This window comes from Lycorma delicatula, chromosome 4, assembly GCF_047948215.1.
Source record: "Lycorma delicatula isolate Av1 chromosome 4, ASM4794821v1, whole genome shotgun sequence".
In the NCBI taxonomy this organism is placed as follows: domain Eukaryota; kingdom Metazoa; phylum Arthropoda; class Insecta; order Hemiptera; family Fulgoridae; genus Lycorma; species Lycorma delicatula.
Genome location: NC_134458.1, coordinates 67,239,023 through 67,248,823, shown reverse-complemented (window position 1 = coordinate 67,248,823; position 9,801 = coordinate 67,239,023).

Genomic DNA, 9,801 nt, shown 5'->3' with positions numbered 1-9,801 from the left:
AGATAAAATTGAGTATAAAAAAATATTAGATATAAAAATAATCTTTAACTATTTCCCTTACTCATATAAATAAATAAGGAGGGAAAGTAAAGAATCTCCCAACCAGTATCCAGTTTGAAAGTATATTCTATATTAGTTACGGACACAGAGTTACTGACAACCTTGAACTACTACATTTTAATGAACATGAGTTGAGATTCTTTAGCTTTAATTGTCAGCAAGGGAAGCAAGTGAGAGAGTTTAAGTAAATGGCTGAAAAGACAAACATTTTATGTGTTCTCATAGTCTTAGTACATGAAATATTAAAAACCAAATCATGTATATTAAAGAACTGTCAGAAAAGTACTCGTACAATTTCATTCCTGCTATGATTTTTGTAGCTGTCAACTTCTTTTAAGATAATTAACTTTTTAAATTTAAACAATAAACACTCCTTCAAACACAACAGGGTTTTAAATTTTACTGTTTATTTTAAAAAGGCACAGAAACATCATAAAAACTTCTAAAGCAATGAAACTCACATGCGATATGACCTACATGACATGTAGATCACTTCCTCTGCAGTAAAGCACTCTGGTACTTAATCATACTTTCTTTGTATTTATCTATGAATGAATCATATTGTATTTATCTATACACAAGTCATATTGACCTTTACCATGGAGAAAGATTCTTAAATGCAAGAATAATTCTATGTAAATTATGTAATTCATCATACTAAAATTAAAAAACATATTTGGGAAAAATCTTTAAAATAAACTTTTTAAAATCTTATTTACTATAGTCTTCATTTAAAACTTGACCAGATTGTAGGTAAGAGAAATAATAAAGATATATAATCTAGAGAAATGTGCCTTTTTTTTGAAGAGCTTCCTTGTAACTTCTCTTTCATAACAACTTTTATTCTAATATATTAGTAATGAAGACATATTATTATAATGATTGTACTGAGACATCTTTTTGTGTCAATGTACTAGCAGATGACAATATTCTTCAATAGTTTGAAAATTGTTTCCTATGAAATAATAATTCCAAATATTTATTGCATGGAGCTCAAAATAATTTAGAGAACTGATTGTTAAAGTAAGTTGGTTTTGCAAACTTCTTTCATGAATTACAAAAAAAAAACTCTTTATGTACTTATTATCATAATATCAATACACATAACTAAATATTTCTGCTGTTCCTTTATGCCTTCTGAATTAAATTTACAGCAGGCAAACAGAATTTAACCACAGTTAATGATGAAGTTCTATTGTGGGTTATACTTCAACAGATGGTTGTAATACTGGAAAAAATATTTCTTATCATGCAGAAAATAATACCTTCCAAATGAATCAAATTTTATGCATGCTTATTATTAAATAACAAGCATGAATAAAATATAAATTTTTTATATAAAAATTTTTTTTTCACAGCCATGTGAAAAAAATATCTAAGTCTAGTTTTAAATATCTAAAAATGAAAATACATAATAAAGATTGTACTCTAAAATGAATAAATCTTTTTATCCGTTAGAGTACAATAAAATGTAGTTTTCAAAACATTTCATAAAACAACATTTGAAAATCAATTTAACTTCCTAGTTGCAGACACTATAAATATGAGCCAGTTAAAAATTCCATTTACTTGTTAGGATTTTAAATAAGCAATCCAATTAAAATTAATCTTAACAGAATATAAAAATAAAAAAACAATCTCTTTTCTAGGAAAAAATAAAAAAATTAAGTACATACGTAGATCTTATGACTGTTGGACTCAGAATGCCGACAACAGTTCCAAACCTAGTCTTACTATAAAGAGTTTTTGCAGTTCTCATTAAAATCAACAAAATAGTTCTACATTCTTCTTTAAGTTCACATAACTGCCACATAAAACTGGTAATTCCCTAAAATTAAAACACCCATGTGAAAAAATATATAAGACTGGTTTTAAATGTCTAAACAATGAAAACACAAAGAGTATAATGAAAACACCATTAGAGTATAATAAAATGTTGTTTTTAAAACAAAAACATTTCTTTTCACAAGAAAGCTTTATCTAGGATTTTTTCCTTTTACAGAAAATCTTACTTCTGGATGAAAAAAAAATAGATATACTTTGTTCTACTTATTACTGGATTCAAAGCAATAAAAGAGTGACTGAAGTAGAGATATAACAAATAAAATAATTGCAGAAAAGACAGATTATTTCATAGAACTTAAAATCTACATCAGTTGATAATTGTGTGCATGGATAAAAAAAAATCACTATGGTAGCAGTAACATCCATAACAAGTCTCTTCTCATTAATTCTTTGAGATTCCCAAAAATGAATTTTTGGCTTATATTAAATCTGGCTATTTTCTTAATTAATATTTAATATTGATACTGAAATGATCAGACAATTTTTTTGCTATAATTAAAGAAAAAGTTGTAAATATAATAAAAAAAGACAGATTAAAAAATTGTTCTTATATATATTTTTTAGCATGCAGTAAAGTTTCACTCATGTACATGAGTTTCAAAGTTTAAGAAATTATAAAAAATATATATTCTTATTTCCAAGGTGTTTTATGTTATATTTGTATTAAAACGTAAGTAAGCTGGACAAAATTTTAGAGTACTGACAGAGAACATGCAGAAAACCATTGTACAATAACAGCCATGACTGAGCAATCTGTACGGTAAAGCCTGGTTTGAAGGACTTTTATACGCTCCTAAATTTATACATTAATAACATTATTGAAGTTCTTTATACAAACTATTATGTAAATTTATGACAGGTTTCTGCTTATTTATCATTTTTTATTAATTTTGTGATTAATTACGGTATGTAACCTGTACAAATTTTCCTATAATCATACTGAGCTGTAGTATGGTTTTTATTCTTTCTATTTTTATGTGGTCATAATTAGTTTTTGTTAAATATTAAAATATTCTTTAAGATGAATAAAACACATGATAAAATGTTTTGTTTTCTTTATTATAAAGATGCAAACATAATAACATCAAACAGATGTATTAAAACAGTTATGGTTACTTACAACAATGTTTTATTACTTTTTCAAAACTGCTACTATATAATGAATTCTCATTTCTTAATTTTTTTAACATAACAATGGAATTTAAATAACATTGTTAAACTATCATCTAATTTAATTTTACTTTTATTTTTTATAACTGATTTTGTTTCAAAATATTTACCAGTATGAAAATGATTCCTGTTTTAGCTTAAGATTATAATATAGTTTTTTTCTGCTACATTTGGTCTGTTTTGTTTTTAATAAAAGTTAAACTTCTTAAACTTTAAATAATAACTTAACTTAATCATGTTAACTTGACATTACTTAAATAAATTTTCTCAGAATTAAATTTTCCACAAACCTGATTTGTTTGCTGGCAATTAAACAAAATTATTTTGTCAGATTGTTTTGCAACCTTAATTTTTTGTGTTTTACAACAGTTTTCTCAAAAATTATTAGATACAGTTTTGGGATCTGTTTTACTCAATTTTTCACGTCAAAAACCATAAAACTAAATTAACCCCTTAATTTAATTTTCAATAATTTCAGTATGGAATCATTATCTTATAATCTCAGTAGAAATCAGAGTGAAATCTTTTGCAAGATGTAATTAAAAAAATGAAGCATTCCTGCTATTTTAACAGTCATTTATAACAACAGAATGATAAAGAAAATTGCTGTGGCTGCTATTAGTACTAAAACCAGTTGGTACACTGCCCAGCCATTATATTGTGCAGCTACTCATCTTTTCTAAAAAACTGTTACTTTTCTCAATTTTCCACTATCATTTATAGAAAAACCTCCAAATGCAACAAACTTGTATCCCGATCTTCCTTACTCCCTTATTAATAAAAGGATAAAAGTGCTGGAACTAATTTTCTAAGCACCTTGGTAATGGAAATAACAATTCTTTTTAAAACTTCTTGAACTTCAGCATTATTTGCACAACAGGGCTGAAACTATACAGCACACTAAAAGAAACTAAAAATGAATACCTGATCTGAAGAAATCTTTTTCAACATAAATTTTATAAGCTATGTGTTCTCAAAGATTAATGAAATGTAGTAATGATTAAGGAAATGTGGTAAAAATTGGATACATCCATTTTATTTTCAATAGAAAACAACCTGATAATTTTTATTATTGATGCTGTGTTAATTAATTAAGAAAAGAAAACAAGCTTTAAAATGACCATGAATCTATTTTTTCACTTTTCATTGATGCAATACTTGGTTTCAAACACAAGCAAATCTTTGATTTTACACACTAAAAATTTATTATTAGCTAATCACAATGACAGTAGGTAAGAAGGAAACGAATAAAGAGTATAGCATTTACATCGAACATGAAGCACAGAATTCAAAAGGATATTCTCTCATTCAAAAGGATAAAAGATACTGTTGACGTGAACAGTACAGAAGAGTAATGGATTGTATAAGATCAGAATTTGGAAAAACTATGAAATGGGCAGAAAGTCCCTTTATGCTGGTGATTGGAAATTATTAGAATAGGTGCAGCTTACCCTACGTGGATCTGAAAAATTTGTGCAGGTTCTACCATGTTCAAAGTACAGCTGTATTAACCCCCATGTCTGGTTGTTCGTCTGCAACAGCATATCAGGGGTGATCATTTCAATTGCTGACCAAAACAGTATTTTGGAGCTGCTTGTTATTGATGTATCTATGTTTTCAGATCTCTTCTTTTACAAAAACCTAGAGTGCATTATCAGGTGTGGTGAGGTGGTGAGATCAGAGCTTCTTATTGGCCAAGGCAATGGAGCCAGTAACTCTTCTGACCCATGTCCAATCCAACAATTTGGAAAAATCTCATTGAAGCGTCTGTGGACTTTCAAAGCAAAATGTAGTGGAGCACCATCTTGTTGAAACATAATGATGTCAGTGGTCCCTTTTACCATTAATTCTGGAAGCAACCACTCGTTGATCATTCTCAGATAACTACGAGTATGTTGATTAACTGTGCCATTGACAAATAAGGACAAAGGAGATGTTCAGCTGTCATCCTAGCCCAAATCATAACATGGTTGATGTGCCGTCCTTGTGTGTTGATTTCATTTGTGATCGTTGGATTGGTGCCTCCACAGCAGCACACATCTCAGATCGAGTGATCGACCTCCCACTGTGTGGTGCATCAAGAATACTTCCCATTTCAAAAGCCTTCCTATCCCATGTCAGTAACGGTTGCCATGATAGTGACAATTTCCCAAAACACACAAAGAAGACATTCATAATGTTCTTCAATGCTTTACCAGTATGTGGACAGTTTGTGGTCCAATAAACAAGCTAACAAAACCTCTTTGACAGTAAGCACACTCGTATCTGCCATTGTTCCACACTTGACTACGACTAAGGTCATCCCACCACGTATGAACACACCAGATGATCCCCACCACGACTTACCTTCCCCACCTTTTCAGCTACAGTGAGCAATATCAGTGGTGAGAACTGGCAGCAGTAGAGCCCAATTAGCTGGATTTATTTTAGTGTAAAGGATTTTATATAGTGTTCCCGCCTACAAAGTATAAGTAATTAAGTGGGTAGTATTAACAGTGAGCAGTTAGGATCTGAAGCAGGTGTTTTAATGACTTTTAATTTTTGCTGTTGTCATGTTTAACATTGTTCATTATTATTTGTTTACTGAACACAGCTGGAATAATTATAGCACTTTCAACCTTCTATGATCACCTCACATTATTTCAATCTTCTGACCTTATCCCAACATCACCCACTTTTATTACTCAGACGTTTTAAATTAATGGTGAATAAAGTAATATAAGAAAAATTAATGACAGATAATGCACTAAAAATAGTATACTATGAGAGGTGACTAAGTAATTACAACAATCATAACAAGGAAAGACTGACACATTTGACATAATGAAGTAGTAGGGAGAAAGACAGAAACCAATTAGTAACATTAGTAAACATTAGTTTATGATTATAAAATGTTGTTAGGATACTGTAATAATGGTACAATATTAATTCAAGTGATAAATTCAAAATAGGGCTGTTTTTAATTTATTTAAATTGTGAAACCACTAATTAAAATGCAAGTTAATAAACTGCTTTTAAAACCAGACTTAATTATAAACTACTTATTTTCTTTTTCATCGAATAAAATGTATTTAATAAATAAAAATTGGAAATGACAGATAAAGTCGTGCTGATATTTACATGGAACTGCAAACAAATCAGTAAGTGGATTAATATGATATCTGATTACATTAATATATTTCTTGAACTACAAACATGTAACTTCAGACTGTTCTGATTGATAAAAATACAATACATCTCTCACACCAACATGCATACCCCTTCATAATCTGTATAAATATTACCGTACTTCTTTAGCTTCTATGGTAGCAGCATGGTGTAAAAATCATTCCTGCCATATGTATTATGGCAAAAGCACAGAAAGAGTTAAGTTAAAAGAGATTTCAGCAACATTAACATGATCAAGAAGAATAATTATGCAAAAATGGAAAATAATTAAGTAACATAATCAATATTTTGTTTTACTAGTAATTCAGAAAGAAAAGAGCAAAACAGCAGGAAAGATTGACACAAAAAAACATAATCCACAGCACCTAATATGCAATTAAAAAAAAAAGAAATATTTTTGTTTAAATATCTGTTTTGTTTGAAAAAATAACCTTTCTACTTTCTTCACAGGTTCTGCTAACCACAGCACCAACTAGGATCCAGTCAGTTGATAAATCACCATGTAGAATATGATCCCTCAATTTTGAGAATGATATTAAAGATCGTCTAAATACTTTTTCTTTTAATATAAGTGGTGTTACCAATGGATTACTGTAAAAATGAATTGATTCTATAATTAATACAATGAAAAATAAAATATATATGAATTGTAGAAATAAATTTTTAAAGTAAATCTACATGAAGTTTACTGTGAGCTGTTGAAGGAACAACATGGCACTTCTGAAACAATCTTTCTATTAAAATAATAAAGATATATAAATTTAATTAAAATTATAAACATAAACAAATGATTATTTTAGACACTAAAACTGCTAAAATGCAATTAACTTTAACATAAATTAAAGATTTCAGCTAAAAATATGCATTTAATTGACCCAACCAAAATTCTACCAAAAACTCTGTTGTTATATGAAGACGGGCGAAGTATAGAAGTGATATGAATAGTGCTAATATTTTATGTTCATCACACACTAAAACTGAAAGCTATTTTTACTGTAACACTATTATTTTGCACAGACATACGAATACATCCACTATGTTATATTTACATATCTCTCTCTTTTTCCTGTTTAGCCTCTGGTAACTACCGTTAAGATAATTCTTCAGAGGATGAGTGAGGATGATATGTATGAGTGTAAATGAAGTGTAGTCTTGTACATTCTCAGTTCGACCATTCCTGAGATGTGTGGTTAATTGAAACCCAACCACCAAAGAACACCGGTATCCACTATCTAGTATTCAAATCCGTGTAAAAATATCTGGCTTTACTAAGACTTGAACGCTGTAACTCTCGACTTCCAAATCAGCTGATTTGGGAAGACGCTTTCACCACTAGACCAACCCGGTGGGTTTTATATTTTTATATCTACTACAAATAGACACTACTCACTAACAAATAACTCACTAATTTTATGTATATGTACTTTGATTTATTTAAAATCATTCATTATGGAAACTCAATTTTCATTTGAAGTCTGTATTAAAATTTATTCACTATTTGTAAATATATTTTTAAATCTATACTTAAAGTAGTTAACTGGTCTAAACAGCTAAAAATTCAACTTCCATCAAATACTGTTAGTCCTTATTTCATATAAGGATAATGTTACCGATACATCATTACACATAATAAGTAGTGTCTTTGGAGTGGTGTAATAACAGAAATGTTTTATTTGGTTATCAATGACTCATATTAATATTAAAATCATTTAATATTAAGTCAAAGTAAAAAAGCACAAAAAAAAAATTATTCTAGATTACAAATACAAGTGTTATAAGAAGAATAATTAATTATGTTCTTATGTCAAACAAATCATAGTTCCATTTGCAACATTAATTTACTGTAGTAAATAGCCCTACTCGACATGATAATGATGACAGTGATGATGACGATGTGATGATAATAATAAAAAAATTGATTAAGTGCTACAGAATAGTTTTAACCTTAATATATTGCACAAGAATAAATATGTATAAGCAGGCAGAAAATCAATCAGTAATTCATGTAGTATAGGAAAAAATCCATGCATAATAATAATAATATGAAAAACGGCCCAGAGCTAAGACCTTGGTCAAATTATCAAAACAAACTACTGTAATCACAAATTATAATACTATCAGTTACTTACAATTACACAATTATACTATCACTTACAACTGATGGCTTTACTTATCAATGAAATACTGTCAACAATAACATTCACAGAATCAGGAAGGTAAGAATTATTTTCTCCAAGCACCTTGCCAAAGGAACTGGAGAAGCTGGCTGCTGCATCCAAAAAAAAAAGATAATTTTTTCTGGGTTTAACATAAATCATTCGAAAATAAATATTGGTTATACCGCTATGAAGACCTCCTTTGAATATCTTAGTAACGAAGATAACACAGATTATATTAAAGAACATTATAATGGTGATAATGCCCTGAGGTAGATCCAACATGACAAGCCCACCGAGCCAGTCTAGTGGTTAACTCAACATCACAAATCAGCTGATTTCAAATTCAAGAGTTCTAAGGTTCAAATCCTAGTAAAAGCAGTTACTTTTATATAGATTTGAATTCTAAATCATGGATGCTGGTGTTCGTTGGTGGTTGGGTTTCAGTTAACCACACATCTCAGGAACGGTCAACCTGAGACTGTACAAGACTACACTTCATTTACATTCGTACATATCATCCTCATTCATCCTCTGAAGTAATACCTTACAGTGGTTCCAGAGGTTAAACAGAAAAAGAGAGAGAGATCCATCATAAAAGAGGATTCATGTAAACACTCTCATTTAGAACCAGCCATTTGCCAAAAATGAAAAGGAAAAGAAGCAAAGACTCAGGGTGAATTAGTAACTAAATTGAAAAGCCGACAGAAAATATTTGTTCAAATATTATTACTATTAATTAATTATTATTAATAATAGGTTATTACTATTCTTTCAACAAGTTGTGTATAAGATGTTGTGGGTGCAATGAACCGATTAAGTCATACAATTTACCACATTGTAAGAACGTCATCAAGGAAAACATTCCGCTTTCATTCGAGTCTATTGTACCATGAAGACTACCGCTATAGAGCTCAGTTTGCTGATGAATCCACATCTTTGGTTAGATGTCTCAATTATAATTGTAGTCTTCCATCTTGGCTTAATGCCTGGAATATTATTTATGCTTGCATTGGATCAGATACTAATATTTTCAAGAAAAATACAAAAAAATACCAAAAATTAAAAAAAATACAAAAAAAGAGATTCCAGTGTTTTATAGTAGGGCTCTCGGGGAGAGATTACACTCATGCAAAAAAAAATCTCAACGCACTGCGGTTGCTACCTCCGGGGTGGTGCGGAAACGTAACCAATAAAAAGGGTCTGATGATTGAATGTAGTCACAGTTTAACAATGGATGTTGAAATAGCCGCATCGGTGCGGTTAGTTAGATTTTCCCCACATCGCCGTGTAAGAACATTGCGACATCTGATGAAAATTGTGAACGCAACGTTTCCGCACGCTTTAAGTACAAATATTGATGTAGATCATTTCAATAAGGTTAGAGTAAGTTTCAATTATA